Source organism: Heterocephalus glaber, unplaced genomic scaffold (assembly GCF_053883595.1).
Source record: "Heterocephalus glaber isolate CG9 unplaced genomic scaffold, H.glaber_assembly_v1.0 deba00001577, whole genome shotgun sequence".
Lineage (NCBI taxonomy): Eukaryota > Metazoa > Chordata > Mammalia > Rodentia > Bathyergidae > Heterocephalus > Heterocephalus glaber.
This window is the reverse complement of record NW_028258358.1, coordinates 4141243-4160423: the sequence shown is the minus strand read 5'-3', so window position 1 is coordinate 4160423 and position 19181 is coordinate 4141243. Positions and strand designations below refer to the sequence as shown.

Here is a 19181-nt window from a genome sequence, read left to right as displayed (position 1 = left end):
GTTACTAAATAATATATAAACTATACAATTCTGATGGATTTAATTTGCCAAGAAAAAACAATAAAATATTTTATACCCCTGATTTATTCTTGTATCATTTATTCATTTAACATCTATTAGTATCCACTCTGTGCCACACACTGCAAATTGATATTCTCTGATGAGGAGGACATCAGTAAATTTCTCAGTGGATCATCATTTTGTTTTTTTCTTTGTTTCTAGATTTTTTTCTACACTCTTTTTCATGGCCAGAACATTTATCTCTGACCACAAGTTTCCACTTGATCCTCTGCCATTCCTTTCCTAGTACTGGAAGTTGGGCACTTTCTTTATATTTATTTAAAAAGGAAAGGATGCCTGGTATTTAGGGATTATGTAGTTCATTGAGCAAGCATTTGATACACATGTGCTCAGGCTCTTGGGTCCTCAAGTTATTTTCTGTTTGACAGCCTTAACAACTGTATTAATTTTATAGCTTATGAAACTCTTAAAACATAGTAAGATTTCTTTCCCAACAATAATCTTTCAAGTTGTGATGGCAAAGAACAGGCACAGGCCTTCTCTACATTTGCTGATTCTTTGAAATTTTGTCACTATTGCTATGTACCTTATTTCAGTTTAAGCTTTTAAATCTTAGTATGTTTTATTTAATGTATTATTTTCTATACTATGTATCAATTCATTTCTTCAACAAGGATGTGTATACTTACTGTAAGCTCTGATTGAACAACTAATTTACCAACACAATTGCTAAGTATTTTCATTAGTGGAGTCCTAGATGTAAAATACGTAGAGAATGATGGAATGAAATAACATTGTAAAAGAACAAATAAATATGTATGGGGAAAATTCTCATGTTTGAAAAATAATTAAAAGTTTAAATGTGTTTAAATAAAATTATACTTCATAAAACCATTCCCATATTCTTTATCTAAATTTAAGATAAAAATATTTTAAATTCAATAAATCTGAAAAACATAAACTAGATAGTATTTTGAGACCATTAATTTATGTATTCAGTGTGAAGTATTCAATGTATGTCTGATGTGCCATATATGTTAGTGAACAAAAAAGCAAAACTCTTCCTTCTTGAGAATTACATTTCAACAATAGTAGACAGGCAATAATTATAAGAACTGTTATGTTCTATTAAGATGTCATAAATACAAAGAAAAATATAAAAAATTGTCCTAAGTAAGGCAGTAAGGAGAACTTGAAAAAAAGTGGTATTAGTATAAAGTGGATAAAAATCAGCTAGAAATAAATATATTTATGGGTACACTAAACATTACGTGTAAGCTGCCTGGCTTTTATTCATTTTTCTAATAGGCTGATTTTTTTCCCTTCTATCTTGAAGGATATCTTCAGAAATTTATTTTTCTCATTGTAATCCTTTATTTATACCCTGTATATTGTTTATCCAAACACTTTATTTTTAATTAAATGTACTATTTCCTACCTTATACTCCTCAATATTTAGCTGAGACTTATATTTTACTAAAATTAAAGAATTATAAAAAATTTGCATTTTGACTAAGTAGGCCCCAATTAATCCCTTTTCCTATATTTTCTAAAATATTCTTTCCTTATTTCCCAGTATTTTTTCAATCTCCATTGGCTATTAAAATTCTACACATACCAATATAGCACTCTTTTGAGATCTCTCTTCTCTACGAAAACTAGAAGAATCTCCACATACTAAAGACTAACACATAATTATTGATCTTATTTTTTCTGTCTATATCTCTTGCATAAATATAAAGGTCATTTCAAGTTTTGTGTGGAGGAGGCTTATTCATATACTAATAATTTTTGTAGTATACATGCTATTTCCCAATATTAATCTAGCTATTTTCAATATTAATGATGGAAAGAGAAACATTTCATAAACACAGATGCATGGTTTCAGTTACTCGAATTGAAAAAAATGCTGAATTTCTTGCACTTACTAGAAAATCCATCTTTTATGTCTGAAAAAAATTTAGAAGGTCTTGATGTATAAAGGATTAGTATGAATTTATATCCCCCCAGCCAAAAGGACAACTATTGGAAGAACACAAAATGAAAATCAGACTCTTGTTTCCCTTTCATTTTTTTACTTGTATTTATTTTTAAATAAAAGAAAGATTGCACCTGCACCTAAATCAATAATTATTCATTAAAAGGCCTAATTAAAACAGCTTAAAGTTTTTATCTACATGGTAGAAATTCTAAAGCCTTAAAGGAGAAATAAAATCTGCCAAGTGGTAAATTTTGTACTATCTAAAGTTCCTGATTACAGATTTGCTGATTGGATAAGGAAATTGCTACAGGCAACAATTTTCTACATTATTCTATTCCTGTTATATTTACACAAAGTTAATTTGTAAATACTGTATTTGGCTGCATGGAAATTAGAGTAATTAGAGCTAATTATAAAATAATTCAAGATTTATAAAGTTATCTTAAAGTGACAATACAGATGGCTCACTGTTATTAAGACTTGTGCTAAAATTATAGAATACATTTCATATTAATTTAATCATCTAATAGCCAAAACATCTCATTGATTTGGAAATACTATTACCCCATTTTCTACATGAAATTCTGAGTTCAGTGAGATCAAGAAAAGCTACAAACTTCATACAATTGATAAATAACTGAACTCAAAGTACTGTCCATATTGTTTCCCTTAATTCTTTAGGAATTATTCCTATTATATTATATTAATCAGCAAATTCATTATTTTAAGTTAAAGCTTTGCATTGATATTCTACCCTCTACTTAGGTCTTTAAACCTGTCTTCTTTCTATGTTGATCAAGTAAGTCTACAAAAATACATTGTTCAAAATATAATATGGATATTTGAAAGCCTCCAAATATATTTTAGCTATAAATAAAGAAAAATAAAAATATATATCATACTTTGAGAAGGATATCCTGTGACTGGTGTATTATGAAACAGAATTTCACATGCAGGTGAGGTGGCCAGTCTTCTAATCCCAGCACACTGGGATGCTAAGGCTGGAAAATTACAGTTTGATTTTAGTTTAGTGTATGGTGAGGGGTATGTGTCTAGTTTTAATCTTCAGGATGTGGATACCCAGTTTCCTCAGTACCATTCATTAAAGAGGCTGTCTTTCTCTAGCAAAGAGTTAGACCTCTTTGTCAAAGATAATATAGTTGAATGTTCCTTGAGTTGTTTCTGCATCTTCTATTCTGTTCCACTGATCCACATTTTTTTTTGCCAATATCATGTTTTTATTATCACTGTGGCTTTGTAGTATAACTTATAGTCTAGTATTGTGATGCCCCTGCCTTATTTTTGTTGCCCAGAATTGCTTTTGCTATTCTAGGTCTCTTCTGGCTTCATATGAAATTTAGTATAGCTTTCTCCAGTTGTGTAAGGAATGTTTTTGGTATATTTATTGGTTGGATCAAATCTATGTAACCGTCTTGCAAATATGGCTGTTTTGTCTGTGTTGGTTCAGCCTATCTAGGAACGGAGTATACTTTTGCATTTCCTGGTATCCCTTTTGATCTCCTTTTTCAGAGTACCATAGAGATTGTCATTGTAGAAATCTTTCACTTACTTGGTTAGGTTAATTCCTAAGTATTTCACTTTTTGATGCTACTGTGAAAGATATTATTTCTCTAACTTCCCTCATGGGGAGTTTGTTATTGGTGTACAGGAAAGCTATTGATTTTGAGTGTTGACTTTGTATCCTGCTATGCTATTGAATTTGGCTATTAATCCTCCAAGCCTTCTGGTGGTGTTTCTATGTAGAAGGTCGTGTCATCTGAAAATAACGTCAATTTAAAATCTTCCTTTCCTATCCATATCCCTTTTATTTCTTTGATCTAATTGCTGATCTTTTGAGAACTATACTGAACAGAAAAAGTGACAGTGGACATCCATATCTTCTTCCTGATTTTAGATGGAAATTTTCAGCTTCTCTCCGTTTAGTATGAGGTTGGCCATTGTTTTGTCATAGATGATTTCGGAAATAAAAACCTTCTATTTCTATTTTGGTTAATCATGAATGGATGTTGGATTTTGTCAAATGTTTTCTCTGTATGTATTGAGATGATCATGTGATTTACGTCCTTGCTTCTGTTTTTGTACTGGAATACATTTAATATTTTCCATATGTTGAAGGATACCTGCATCTCTGGAATAAATCCTACTTGGTTTGTTTTTTATTTTTGCTGAATTCTGTTTGCCAGTATCTTATTGAAGATTTTTGGATCTATATTCATTAAAGAGATTGGCCTCTTATTCTCTTTTTCGGTTAGGTCTTTTTCTGACTTCGGAATACCATACAATAGTGATATATGCACATCCATGTTTATAGCAGCATAACTCATAATAGCTAAATTGTGGAAACATCCTATATATGCATCAACAGATGCATAAGTAAAGAAAATGGGTTATTTATCCACAATGGAATACTACTCTGACTCAAAGAACGCTAAATAGAAAAATGGATCCACCTTGAGACCATAATGTTAAGTGAAGTAAATAAGACACACAAGCTTGAAAATTGCAAAGAAATCTCATGATATAAATAAAGTGGAAAATAAAAGCTACATAGTAGAAGAGAGAGAGAGAGAGAGAGAGAGAGAGAAAGAAGTGCTATTGCAATCCAACATGGGAAATGTACCTAAAAGTGTACCTTAAGTATAATTGTCCTATGTGTTTTATATATTTTTCACCTATTATTCTTTTTGTTAATGTATATAAATAATAATTAACTTTATAAAGACTAATAACATAAATAAATGAATCAAATGTTGGCAAAATAAAAGGGGGTGGAGGAAAGGGGATAAAGAATTGAGATGTGTTATATACATGTACCAATTCCCTATAATGAATATAATCACTATGTACTGCAAACATACACTAATAAAAATTTGAAATTAAAAATAAAACAAGTTTGAGGCCACCCTAGATAACTTAAAGACTTAGGAAGACCCTGTCTCAAAAACATATATATATATATATATATATATGAATATGCAAAAGAGATAGGGATATAGCTCATTGTTAAGGTTCTCAGTTCAATCCCCACTATCAAAAAAACAAATAACAAAAACAGAAAACCTATTGTTAATATATGTTCCACCCACTTTAACTAAAAAAATGAAAATATGGCTAGTCAGAAAGCATGATAGAACAAATTATTTTAAGTCCTTTTCCTAGGGTACATATTGAGAGCATATAAAAGCACGATTTCAAACTTCTATCCAAAAAGCTGAGCCTTTTCTTTCTCTCATTCATCATCTATTTGTCTGGATGAATTGAGGGCATGAACCATCCACAATTTAGCAAGAACAATGACAAAATAAATATGTAATAAGAGAAAAATTCAATAATTTACATAAAATATAAATAAAAATAAATGTCAGATTTTAAGAATACAATTTGCAGGACTGAGTCTGTAATGCAATATTTGAGCTTTGGCCTCATAGGTATGAGGTCCTGGATTCAAACACTAACATTTTAGATTTTAAAAAATGAAAGCTTAATATAGCAAAATCTAAAATTTTCATCCATTGGCTGTTATTAAGAAAATATAAATATATTGTTAAATATGTGAGGGATCACAAAACAGCAATATCTGGGAAGATTAATAAAGAAGACCTTCCCTTAGCCTTATTTTTGAAGAAAGTAGTACTTTTAGGAAGAGCCAAATTTAAAAGTTTAATGAGCATAAAAATATAAGAAAACTGATGTTCTCTAGAATAACAGTTTCAGAAAAAATAACTAGAAATAGTATGCAATGGCATATATTATCAGCTTATTAAATCTAATGTTCATTCTGATTTTTCTTTCATGTGCCTTTTGAGGCTGAGGAGCTTTTCCTTTATTCCAAGTTTACTTGGAGATTTTATCAGTAATGGGTATTGGATTTTCTCAAATGTTTCCTAGTATCAAGATTATTTCATTATTTTTCTATGTTATCTTTTTTTCTAGATAGACCTTATTACATTCAGAAAATTTGATTTTCTAGATAAAGAATATAGGGTTAAGAGTTCATTAATCAGGCAATTGGCACTATCAAATATAATGATCAGCTTTGTGACAATGTTTCAAAAATTTCCCCTTACATCTCAAGATCTTGGGTGCTTACCCAGCTGATGTGAATGCACTTTTACTAATTTCATTGTCTTTTTTGTTAGAGAATAGCAGTTTCTCAAATATGTACAATAGTTCTCAGCTCCACTTATTGCTAGGGTTCAATTTCTGAATCACACATATGAGTTGAAAGATGAATGAAGCCAATGTTATAATAGTTAAAAACTCAGGGATTATTAATTACAATTTTTATTATTACTGTCAGGGACATAGAGGACTTTGTCTAAATAATGTCTAGTAATACTTCAGTAGAATTATTTTCTCATTTAAATCATAACAACTACCCTGCCCTATTATGTGTAGTTTTCCCTGGGAAAATGTGTTTATAATATATTTAGATATAAGAATTAAATGTTGACATAACATCTGTATTTTTGTAAATCTATTGGATTGGTTAAAAAAGGGTAGGAAAACTTCCTTCCCCATAAAATCATATTTAAATTTTGGAAGGACAAATTAAAAAATTATGCAAGAAAACTGCACATAAAATATACAATTTTTTCTACTAATGTATAATTAATAACAAGTTACACGAACAGATTGCTAAAAATTATTGGTCATTTTTTCCTTTTTTACTTCATGGAAACACCTAGAACTTTTTAGAATATGTAAAACACAGATTGAAAATATTTTAGGAAAAATTTTCAGATGTTCACAGTGTTTATCTAGCATAATATTTTTCCCAATCACAATGATTTGTGGTGGTAACCATCTCAGTTATATTTTAATTTTAATGAAAGATTATTACCAAGACAACATGAGGAAGTAAAATTATTTAAAGTTGAGTTTCAAGGTGTTTCTATTAAAATTCTATATGGCAAATCAGTTTTTCACCATCCAGCAAATAGATATTAATAATTATAGATAACACATATGTGGATGATAATGACAAGCTTGTCAACTCAGATTTTTTGGCTACTAAATGCTAAGGTATTGAACTTTTTATTGTGTAAAAAATGCATAATCATTTAAATAGCAAAATGATCGTGTTCTGTTTAGGTGATTTAGTTTTAAAACTGTAATATAGTTTTCACTCTATCATCTGATTTGAAGTATATAATAGCATGTAATCAACAAGGCCAGAGTCTTCTCATATATATTATTTACTAAAGTAAACAGAAAATATTAGTTACATATAACAAATTCCCAGTATTTGCAGCTACTGATGCAAACGTGACAATAGTATGTGTGGAAAGGCTGATGCAACAATCTATGAATATGCAAAAATTAGTGTGATGATAATTTTTACCCTTTAAAACAGTATTTAAAATGACATTTTTTCCTGCATAGAAACATTAAATTCTTAATTATTTCATAGAAATTCGAGTCTTTAGGGTGCATCATTAAAGATTAGAAACATTAATTTCCAAATATATATACTAAACTGGTTTTTGAAGGGCCACAGGAACATTCTTCTGAAAGGGATGATTTTATATCCTCTTGAGAAGCTAGGGGCTTCAATGGGCAATCACATATTTTATAGATTAAAAATATTTCCAAAGTGCAATTTTATCACATGATCTCTAGCACTTCCCCTCCTTTTGTTAAATAAAAAAAGATGGTAAAACTGAAACCTGAGTCTCTGATAATAGAATCTGTTTCTTTACTCTTCTAATTCATCTATATTACCTGAGAAGCAAATTCCAAACAAAACATTTGAGTCATCCACAAAATCTTTACTAATGTGAAAAGAAATAATCTAAAAATAAAGTCTTTGTAACTTGAAATAGAAAAAAAATATTTCATAGGCTACTACTATTCTACTTCCCAAAAGTTCAGTTATTTGCAACTTACAGGTTATTAATGGCTATTAATTGAATGCTAATATTTAAAATTTAAGCTACCTGTTACTAATTCTTACATAGATTTAAATTAAAATATTTTCTTCTAGTATCGGGCTACTACATGAATTCTGACATTACTGAAATGTTCCACATATCTACACACAAAATGTAGGCACCATCTTGGTGAAATTTCTTTAAATTTAGAATGAGTCCCTTATTCTATATAGTTTATGATCTTGTTATATGTAGGAAAAAATTTTATTAGGAGGATTTTGAGTAGTTCCTACAATTGTCAGGCAGCATAGACACACAGGCATAGAAAAGAAAGAAGTCAAGATATTTCTGGTTAAAAATAAGAAATATTTGGTTAAGCAAAGTGTTATGATTATTTCCAATTTTGTTTTTTGCTGTTATTTCCTTCTGTTTCATGACAAAGCTCTTCTCCTATTTGTAGAAATAGGCTCTTTTTTAGCTGAACAAACTTCAAAAGAAAATAACATTTTCCATCTTCTCTTGTATTCATTGTAACCATGTGATTTTATTGCAGCTAATTGCATAACAATTAATATAATGTAAAGGAAAGTTTGGAAATGTTCTTAAAGAGAGCTATTGTAGGTGTCTAGTATGTATTTGTTGATATTCTACCTTTTTTCCTTTTTTATTTCTGTATGGAATGCAAATAGAATATATGGAACTCTAACCCTTATCCTATGTCAACTTTGATTATGAAAGTCCTATACATGTACTGAAGCAGGGAGAACAGAGAAAAGGTCTGATTTCTGGAGACTCTGGAACCACCTTACTGGGCCCACTCTTCTATTTCTGAGCTTTCTTAATTTGAAGAACAAGTCTTCAGGTCCTTAATGTTCTCTTAGTTCAGGTATTCTCATATGTCTTTCAATCTATGTTCCTGTCAGAACCAAAGGATAAAGTCTAATTAGTACAACATTCACAAGCATCCACTCTTCATCTTGCATTTTCTAAAGTTTTTTCTTTTATAGCCCCACTTACACTGAGCATGACCAGGTGAAATATTGGTATGCTTTAAAAATTATATCAAAATAAATATTTCTTGGGTCAGATAACATTCAGAATATCTCCTATGCAGAAAATCACACTTATAAAATGACATTTTTATGTTATCTACAAGACATTTTTAAATGTAAGTCAGATAGGACAGCCCTGACAAATTTTGATTTCCTAAGTGCTCTACATTCAAGTAAGTTGGACAGCAACTCATATGATCTAATGCTTCAAATGGAGCTAGTTTCACTCCCAGCTCAATTACTTTCTGAGTAGTTATATGCTGGCTAAACAATTTAATATAAACTTCCTAGACCTTAATTTAATCTCTAGAAATGTTAGTATTAGAGGTGCCTTGAAGATTAAATAACATGATATACAGATTAATTCTTAGCAAGTAAAAGAATCTACCTCTGCAAGTTTAAACCAAAAATCCTTGTCTATATATCACACAAATCGCAGAAATTCCTGGAAGAGAAAAGATTTCTAGTCAAAGGCTATATATTGTAATGAGAAATACAAATTTAAAGTAAGAGACTGGTGTATTTCTGTTCAAAGTAACATACAACATTGTTAACTAATTCACCATGTGTACAAATGATTTCACTAAATTATTTCTCCCAACTATTTGAAGTTTCTTATCCTTGGAAAATGCCAAAAAGTAGAAGTGTTTTCTTCAAAAAATGATAACTATGTTTTGTTATATGTGTTCAAATTAAATTCACTCATTCTATAATATCCATATAATTTACAACAATTAGTGTACCACAGAAATTTTATCTGTCAATTTATAAATAAGTAAATAAATTTAGAACTAAAAAATGTAAGAGACTTCTTCCTCCCCATTTTTCTTGGAGCATTACCTCAGAAAACTATTGTTTAAGTACTTTCTCTTCCCTTTGAATTGTATATAATTTCATTTATTAAATACAAAGATTCAAAACCTCATGAATCGTATCTTTGAACTTTAGTCATCAAGAAATACAACACTTTATTTCCCAGTCTCTGTGGCAGGGAAGCAATTTAACTGCAATGAGACTCTTGCTCTAAATTGCAAATCTAGCTCCTATCATCAAAATATGACCAGTTTTCATCGCAAGCCTATAAAAGCCAATTAGCTAATATAAATGGATGCTCCAATTACCAGCTGAACCTAAGATGGACTGTCTTGAATAAAAGCATGCTGCTAAGGTCCCTTACTTCAGGACCAATTACGGTTTATCTTGACAACATGTATATTATAGGTTTATTTGCTTGGTTCTATAAACTAGGGTGAGATTTTTTTCCTGTTTTTGCAATCTGTTAACATTACTTGTGATGTGCATTGCATTTTAGTAAAAGATTTATTTAATAAAACTATGCTATGTTTACAGAATGGTTTAGTAGGTTGGGAAAACATTTTATTTCAAATTACATTTCCAGAGCCATTTACAGAGATAATTCCATGGAGCACACATGAAAATATTACCAGGGAAGTGCTGGAAAGGAAGGGGTTTCAATGTGCAGCACTGAAGCGGCTGATTCTGCTGCATCTTCTACCAATAGTATTGAAAAGGATGACTCCCCACCATACTTCACCAGGCCTGCAAGAACGGGGCCACTTCTACATCTTTTCCTATGAATACTCTACTCACACCTTAGGTGTTTTGACTGGTAAGATGTAGGTCACTTTTCTGAGTTCTAGCTGGAAGAATAAGTTCTAGGTTTTTAACTTGAAGACTCAGAATGCCTGCGGCAAATTAAAGGTGTTGTTTTCCAAAAATCCTAACAGTATTTTCAAATATTCACTACTTGTCTGTGAAGTGAAAACACACACCATTATTTGGCATTTCAGCTACAAAGAAATAAGAACAACAAAATTAACTACCAGAAAAAAAATATAAATGAAGTCTTGTTTGTCTACATTTTAATTTAAAAAATAATGACACTGTTGAGCTCTTTTCTTCTCCATTTGCACTGTTAGGGAAATTATAACAAACAAAACAACCTAGAAATCCTATACTGAGGTCTTCCCTGGAATACTAATCGTGGAGTATTGTGTATAAGGATACCTTTTGTATGATCACTCTAGATTGGGGTCTTTTATTACAAAATATATCCCATACTCCAACCAATTCTAGTTTGGTGTTGTAACAAAATCCATGAAATATGTAGTTGGTCTTTAGGTAGCATGTGGTGAGGTAGGAGTTATCACATCCTAAAATGACTAAAAGTGTAACTGGAAAGTGTGCGGGTTGGTATCACACCCCATAATTAATATGTTTAGATGTTAATACTTTTGTATACTTGATTGAAATCAAATAAATTAAGAACTAAAGATATTTTCAGTAAGTAATATTTACAAAGAAATTGTAAGCATCGGCAACAGAACTATGTAGGTTTTTAATTTATTTAATTCTTAAAGTAATCTTTAGTCTTCCCAAACATAGAGATATGGAGAGTGGACTTTGAAAGTCCAAGAAAAACATGCTTTCTAAAATCCTCTTCAGATATGGTAATGAAGGTTAAGAGATAAAGAAGATCTAAATGGAAAGTAAAATCCAACACAAAAATGCTAAAATGCATAGAGCAGTTATAAAACAACATCATGTACAGACCAATGGACCATCAAAAAATGACGTAACGACTCCTCTCAAACATTTTCTTTCAAGTGTAGTCAGGGAGAGTAAGTATTGCTTGGAAGTTCTGGGTCTCTCTCTCTCTCTCTCTCTCTCTCTCTCTCTCTCTCTCTCTCTCTCTCTCTCAACAGTACATGTACACCGATATAACTCAAACTTCTGTCCTCAGGAAATCATAACCGCTTAGATAGTTTGAGATTTTGGGAGTGGTACTTTAGCTGGAGTACATTGGTTTGGAGAACAAAAAATGCAGTAAGCATTAAAAATGTATAAGTAAAAGGAAAAAATGATATTACTGTCATTTTTTATCAGATAGTAGAAATTCAATAGAACCTTTCATAACAAAGTATTATTTCTGAATAATGGTTTTCCATTTCTTATTCGTGTCTACTTAATGATTCAGTAAGTACTTGGAAATTAGAGCAGGGCTGACCCTTGCACCCATCCACCTGCTATTTTTCGAGTTCCAGTCTCTGTTTCCCAGGTGTTCATTGCCTGCAGTCCACTCGGGATAATAGCTACAGTTGAGGTATTAAACCTTGACAAAACTCTATGAGGCTGAAACAAAGAAGTCTGTGAAATGTCTGTTAGTCGAGCAAAAGTAATCCTGAAGTTCAAGACAGATTAAAGCAGAAAATGCAGCCAGAATGAATCACTTGGGACAATAAAATGTAATCTTCAATAAAATTATTAGTTATACTTTTTAATTGTTATTGGAGACAGAAAGCTCCTTTCATCAGAATATATGCGAAGACAACTTTCATTGCACCCCAGTGTGAAATTTTTCCAATGAAATGGATTTGCAGAATAACAACTTATTTTCTTAAAATTAATCTTGATGTCAAGGAAGGAAAGTTTTATCCACCTAAAGAGGAGCTGTTTTTCAAGGATGATGTGAACAATGATGTATAGTAGTCTGAAGAACAGCTAATTGCTGCAAAATTTTGCTTTGCTGAACTTGTTATAGGCAAAACTGAATTGGAAGTCAGGCATCATGCTGTAAAAACAATTTTGGAAATACTGGAGAAATCTTGGTTGCTCTACAACTCTATGCTAGTTGACAGGAAAACTGAATTTGGTGTTGACATGACCACCATAGAAATTGTTCTTGCTGATGTTATTGATAATGATTCCTGGAGAGACTCAGCCATCAGAAGATTGAAGTCAACAGAAAGACAAATAGTCACAGATTGTCACCTTAAAGAAGTTACTCCTTAGAATCTAGGTCGAAAAGAAAAGGTTTAATTGGGTTTCTGAGACAGTAGAGTTACTTCTGAAATGAGAAAGCCAGAGCACGTTTACAGTATTGATAGGATCAACTTCTAATCTTGGGCACTGTGAATAAATTCAAGATTTGTGGAAATTTTGGAATTCCATATGAACGTCGGATAACATCTGTCCATGAGAACCAGATGACACTTTGAGAAGTAAAGATAAATGTGAAGGGGATGGCTTTCTTGTATTTGTGGCAGTGGCAGGAGAAAGTGATGATTTAGGCTGAGTGATATCTGGTAACACTGCATCCAGTTATCAGCTTTTTTCACATCTCTGTGAAGTTCAGGATGTGTTGTTACCCAGTGGTCTCAGGTTTCCAGCCATACTTTCTCTAACAAGATCAGCTCAGTTTGCTGCTCAGGTATTTGGGTTAAATAAACATTTGGTATGGGCTGAACTGTAAGAAAACATATTGAACACATGGATTTCTCTAAAGAAAGCTGACAAGAAAATCAGACAATGTAATCTGTAAGAATGTGATTTTATTTTGGAGGAATCTATAAATTTCTAATTTAGCTGCAGAAAAATAAGAAAAATAAATGATGTTGAAGTCAAAGAAAACAAAATTGATTAATGAATAAAAAATAAAAATTAACTCAGTACACCAACTTCATGGTAACATTCATTTTGGAATATTAGTTTATATTTCTTTAAGTATTGATACAGATAAATAACATTTATAAGTGTGATGCTTTCTATTTTTCACTGGCATCATAAATAATAAAAACACAATGTGACACGAATGCAAATGATTTTGGGTAGCAGAGTAAATGTTACAGTTTCTCATATGTCACATAGAAAATCTTGCTGCTATTCTATTACATTCAACATTAATGTTATCTAAGAATAAATACTGGTATTAGGTAAATATTAACTAAATGCTATTAAAATGATTTTATTTAGTTTAGAATATTCTAAAATTTACATAAACTACAAAAAAGAAGTAAACATAATAGCAAAATGATGTTATATGAAGACATTTTAGTCAATGACAAAGATAGAAAGTAAATTTGAATTTTCTTCATAGTTAATAGATATAAATTGTGCGTTACTGTTAATATTATAAGGGTAAGCTTATAAAATAAATTTTTGCTTTACTATTCTACTTTTGAAATTTATATGATAATTTATAAAAAATTGAATTTTTGTAACTCAAAAGAAAGTGCATGTGAAATATTTTTTAAAGTGACAAGATGAACCAAATTTGTAGCTGAGGAGTAGAACATTTTTTACTGTACACAAGTCCCTGGCTCCAATCTTCAGAAAAATTCAACAACAAAATGATGTAGAAGAAAAAAAAGTGATCAGAAAATAAAATATAGAAAGTGTAGAACAAGGAAATGAAAAGCAAAATTGCAATCCCACATAGCAATAATTTTCAATTTAAATTCTATTATTATTATTGATAAAGTCATAATAGTAGTTTAAAATATAGTCTTGATCATAAACTAGCAATGGATTTCTGGGTGTGCTGTGAATAGAAGATAGAGCCCTGCTCATTTTGGTCAAATGCTCTATCCACTAAGCTATAATACAAGAGCAAGTAGTGAATATTTTGAGAGAAAAATTAGAAATATAGCATGACTTTGGATGTCCACTTAAGAATCATAATAAAAATTGTGTCTTAATGAATTATAATTGAGAAGAGCAACTCCTAAAAGATTTTGTAATGTTTTCTGCAATGCTCAGCCAAAATGTGAAAGTCATATGGTGAATTCATGAAAGCTTTCTGAATAAAATATATTCAGAATATTACTCTACATATTTTATTAATAATTCCAGTTTCTACTGACTCAGCAGAGGGAATTTGGCCAAATTAATTTTAATCAAAAACTACTAAGTAAAGCAATTTGAGAATAATTGTCTCACAAAGCAAATGGCAAACAGAGGACAATTTATGATATTTGATTGTTCATCTGAACATCAGTGATACATTATCAGAATACTCAGACACATGCAGTACCAGTTATAATTTCTGCTCCAATTTTAATAAGTAGTTGACAATTTTAATAAGTATCTGACAAATTTTAATATGTACAAATGTTATAGATTTGCAAGTTTTAAAATTTTGATGTAAAACAGGTATATTTTTAAAGCCATAACCCTAAAGCACATTTTATTTAATAATTAAATTATATAGGCAATCTTCAACTTAGGACAGCTTATGATTTTTTTTACTCATGGTGTGGAATTCATATACAAAACTCAATATTCCATGTACTCCAAATCTTCAGATCTTTTCCTGACTTCTGCAAAAGATACTCTTTCACAGTGCTTGACACCAGCAGTATGCTTAGGCTTCCCATCAGCCACTTGATTACAAAATTAAACAACTGCTACCACACAGTGTACTGTGTTGCCAGAATTTGGAGGATATGTGTTTTGAATAAATAACATGAGATATTCAACATTTTATTGTATTTTAGTCAACATTTTATTACAGATTTTAAATATAAAGTCTATATTCATATAAAATAGGCTTTGATTTTGGCCAAATATAATGTATTGTAAGTATTCTGAGCATTTCTGAAGTAGGCCAGGCTAAGCATGACTTTCAATAAATACATTAAAATTAGTTTTTACTTTGAAAATATCTTCAAGTTTATTGTATGCCCATAGGATCATCTGTATTTAACTTTTAAGTAAATACGTATGTAGATCTTTAAAATAATTCCATGTGATTAAATATGTGATCTTCCTTTTGTACTCTTGTCGTAGAGCCCATGAATTTTAAGGATGTTTTATGCCATTTCAGTTAGTTTTGAAAATCTCTGACTAGCAATATTTTATAATTCTTTTAAATGCCTCATTGCTATGCACTTCTTATTTTCCTAATTTATGAATAAGAGTCCTTATACTTGTTGTCCTTTTCCTATCCAATTTTTAATATTGATTTGAAGAAAATCAAGATAATTTGCTAGGTTACAGCATCTAGCATTCATCATTATTCATGGGCAAAATGAGGGGACTTATCTTCATGTATATACCCCAGACTTTTAACTGAACAGGACACTGGATTGTCTCCCTTAGAAAAAGAATGAGTGTTCTCAAGGAGGGAAGGGCTAACATCCTCCTAGTATCCAGTCTCTAATTCTTCTTTTCTCTTACAGTCCTGCATTTTTCTTAATGCTCAGGAGTGCTCAGACAGAATCTTATTAGTCTTCTCCTTACAAATGGTTCCACTTTACTCTCTATATTTTCATTTCCTAATACAGATCAATTTTGGATGATTTGCTAAGATTGCTGATATCTCTAAGAACCTTAATAGTATTATATTGAGCCTGGGAGAGCTACCCTTTCAGCCCTGGTTGCCTTTAAAACCTGCAATCATACTCTTCCCTGCTGCTTGTTTTTGTAAATAAAGTGTAATTGGAACACAGCCACGGTCACTTGCTTCGCTATTGTCTACTGCTACTTTCATCTTCAACAGTAGAGTTGAGAGCATATGGTCTTTATAGGAAAATTCTGCTAGCCTCTGCTCTAGACTGTTACATTTAAAAATGTATTTTGTGAAAAACACTGTATACTGAATATCTTTTTATAAAAAATTAGCACTTATCTGAATTACATGCAATCACTGCAAATGGTTTCATGTCATATTGTAGTTGAACATTTTCTAACGGATTGCCTCCTCTTGTCAAAAGGCTAATGTCATAGGGCCAGATTGTTGCAAGAAATATGTCATTATTATATTGCTGAATATCAGCATTGTGAGAAAATATTCTCATGGAATTCAAGTTTGCTCTATTTTAAGAAAATAACAGTGTATTGATTCAAGATTTAAAATAATCCAGGAATTTATATTGCCTAATATGGAAGGTAAATTACAGTGGAGAAACTAAAGACAAAAGCAACCACAAAATATGATTACCAAATAGTATATTTGAATTTCTAGAAATGTGCTATACTTTTTCAAAAACTCTTTAAAATAAACCATTTAAAGAAAAGGAACTTGCTATACAGTAGTACTTAAGTGAATTTTTTTAATGCTTTAGAAGACGTGTATGACACAAAGATATTTCTTACTAATAGCTTTGCTATGTACAAAATTAGTTTTTAATGTTATTTAGGTGATTCAAAAGTTTTACAGTTTAAGTCTCCAGCTTGCAATCCAACTAGAACTTCTTTAAAATATATTCATACTTATTGAATTATAAATGCCAACATCTGTTGAGTTAAGATTTATATTTATTCTACAAATTGTGCTTTTTAATGTGCCTATACTTCAGAGGGAGATTGTCTTTAATTTTTAAGATTGGTTTCTTTGTTTCTATCCCCAAATTAAAGAGACCAGCAGCATTTGAACCATAGGTATGGAAGTAGCTCGAAAGGCCATAGAGGAGCTGAAATAGGAGGGGATAGGAGAAGATGATAACAAGTGGGCAGGGTGGGAGCCAATAGGAAAAATAAAACCACAGGTCACTGAGGCATGAAAATATCTCTTTCCTATGTGTGCAGCTAATCCAAATGGTGACTCTAATACTGATGACTAGACAGACCCATAAGAATTTAGCTCATAGGAGAGAAACCTTAATCCAAAGGAAGTGACCTTCAATTCAATTTAAAGAAAGGAAAAAGAAGTAAGGTACAATTTGAAGCATCTATTTCAGATGCAGTGGCTGAGAGTAAAGGATTTTTAATTATGAATCCTCCAAAAAAATTCCAAAGATACATGTGAGCAGCAGTGTTTCCTAGTAGCTATAATAATTATAAAAGAATGCATCTATGGATTCTATAATTTGGAAGTAGAATCTCCCTTAAAGGTCTATGTGTTAAAGGCTTGGTACACAGGATGATGGTGCTGAGAAGTCCAAGACTTAAACATAAGCTTTTTCATAATTTGGGGATATCCTTTCTAAGGGGATTTGGGGATTCTGGTCTATTGCTCTCTGACTTTGTCTCTGTCTCTCTTTTCCCATCTTTCTCTTTGTCTCTTTCTGTCTGTGTATCTGTCTATCTCTGTGTCTGTCTCTGTCTATCTGCTCCCCACCCCCCCGTCAAGCCACTTTCCCATTCAATATATGATTTTTGTTTCTACATGCACTTTCACCTTGATAGGCCATCATCTACTACCCTCACCAAAACTGAGTCAGTGCAGTTGCCATGTATTTGAACCTCCAAAACTATGAGGTAAATAAACTTTTTTTATAAATTGTTGTCCCAAGTATTTTCTTGTGGTAAAAAGAAACTAGTATAGAAAATTAGTACCTATAAGTACCACTGTTACTATAACTGTACCAGAAGATGAAGAGAAGATTTTGGAATTTGTTAACAGGAAAAAGCTGAAAGAATTTGGAGGAGAATGGTAGAAAAAGCCTAGGATGCTGTAAGCAGAGAAGTATGTGCAATTTGGTGAAGGTTCAGAAGATAAGAATGCTGAGAGAAGTAGGAATCATAGGGCCGGGGATTTAGCTCAGTGGTTCAGGTGCCTGCCTCCCAAATGCAAGGACTCAAGTTCAATCCTCGGTACAAAAAAAGAAAAGAAAAGAAAAGAAAAGAAATGTGAATCATAAAGCTCATACTGATGAAACTTCAAATGGAAATAAAGATTTTAGCAGAAAGTGGAAGAAACTTCATACTTGCTATACAATAGCAAATACTTCAGTTACACTGTATTCATGTCCTGAGTCTGTGATAAGTTGAAATTATTTGGTGGTAGAGATTTCAGAAAATCAAAGCATTTGGGCTGTAGCATGGGTCTTACTTTCTTTTTTCTTTTCAGGATGAAAAATAATATAAAAGATTGTTTGAAAAAATTCTAACCTGGTCAAAAAAGAATTTAAAAAGCAGGTAAAGTCTAGGCAAGGATGGTGCATTTGCTAAAGAGAATAGCCACTATTGAAAGAAGCCAAGCATCTGGATAGTAGGAAAGATGCTTAAGGGAATTTCAGAAATCTACAAAACCTTTGCTCCTATGACAATGTGAGAGGTGGAGAAATGTAAATTTGTTTCAAAGACCTACCAGTGCAGAATTATCTTAGGAAAGAGTCCCAAAAATGCCCTGAAAACTTAGGGCAACTTTAAGATTCTGATTTACAAGAAAAACACAGCACTACTGTAGCCATAACTAAAGTGGGTTCAGGTGAACCTCATGAAAGTGGTGGACTTTGGCATTGTCTATGTGATGATAGTTTTGCATACTACAGAATGTAGAGGTTTCAAGGTCATGGCAGCTTTCACTGAGATTCTAAATGAAAGGCTAGGAAGCCAGGAAATGTACTGAGAACTGTGGAAGTGAAACTAAACCTAAAGTGGAGACCTAGGAAATAGAAGCAGCAGATAAAAGCAAGAATAACAGAAGCTGCAAACAGCAAATCCATAGGGACAAGGGCTTCCCAACACACTTGGAACCTACCTCCAGCA

General features: G+C 31.4%; 1 pseudogene; it reads left to right on the top strand.

Annotated features, from left to right (window-relative positions):
* Positions 1-12147: 12147 nt before the first annotated feature.
* LOC101714831 (bifunctional phosphoribosylaminoimidazole carboxylase/phosphoribosylaminoimidazole succinocarboxamide synthetase pseudogene) lies at positions 12148-13290 on the top strand (annotated as a pseudogene).
* The last annotated feature ends 5891 nt before the right edge of the window (positions 13291-19181 follow it).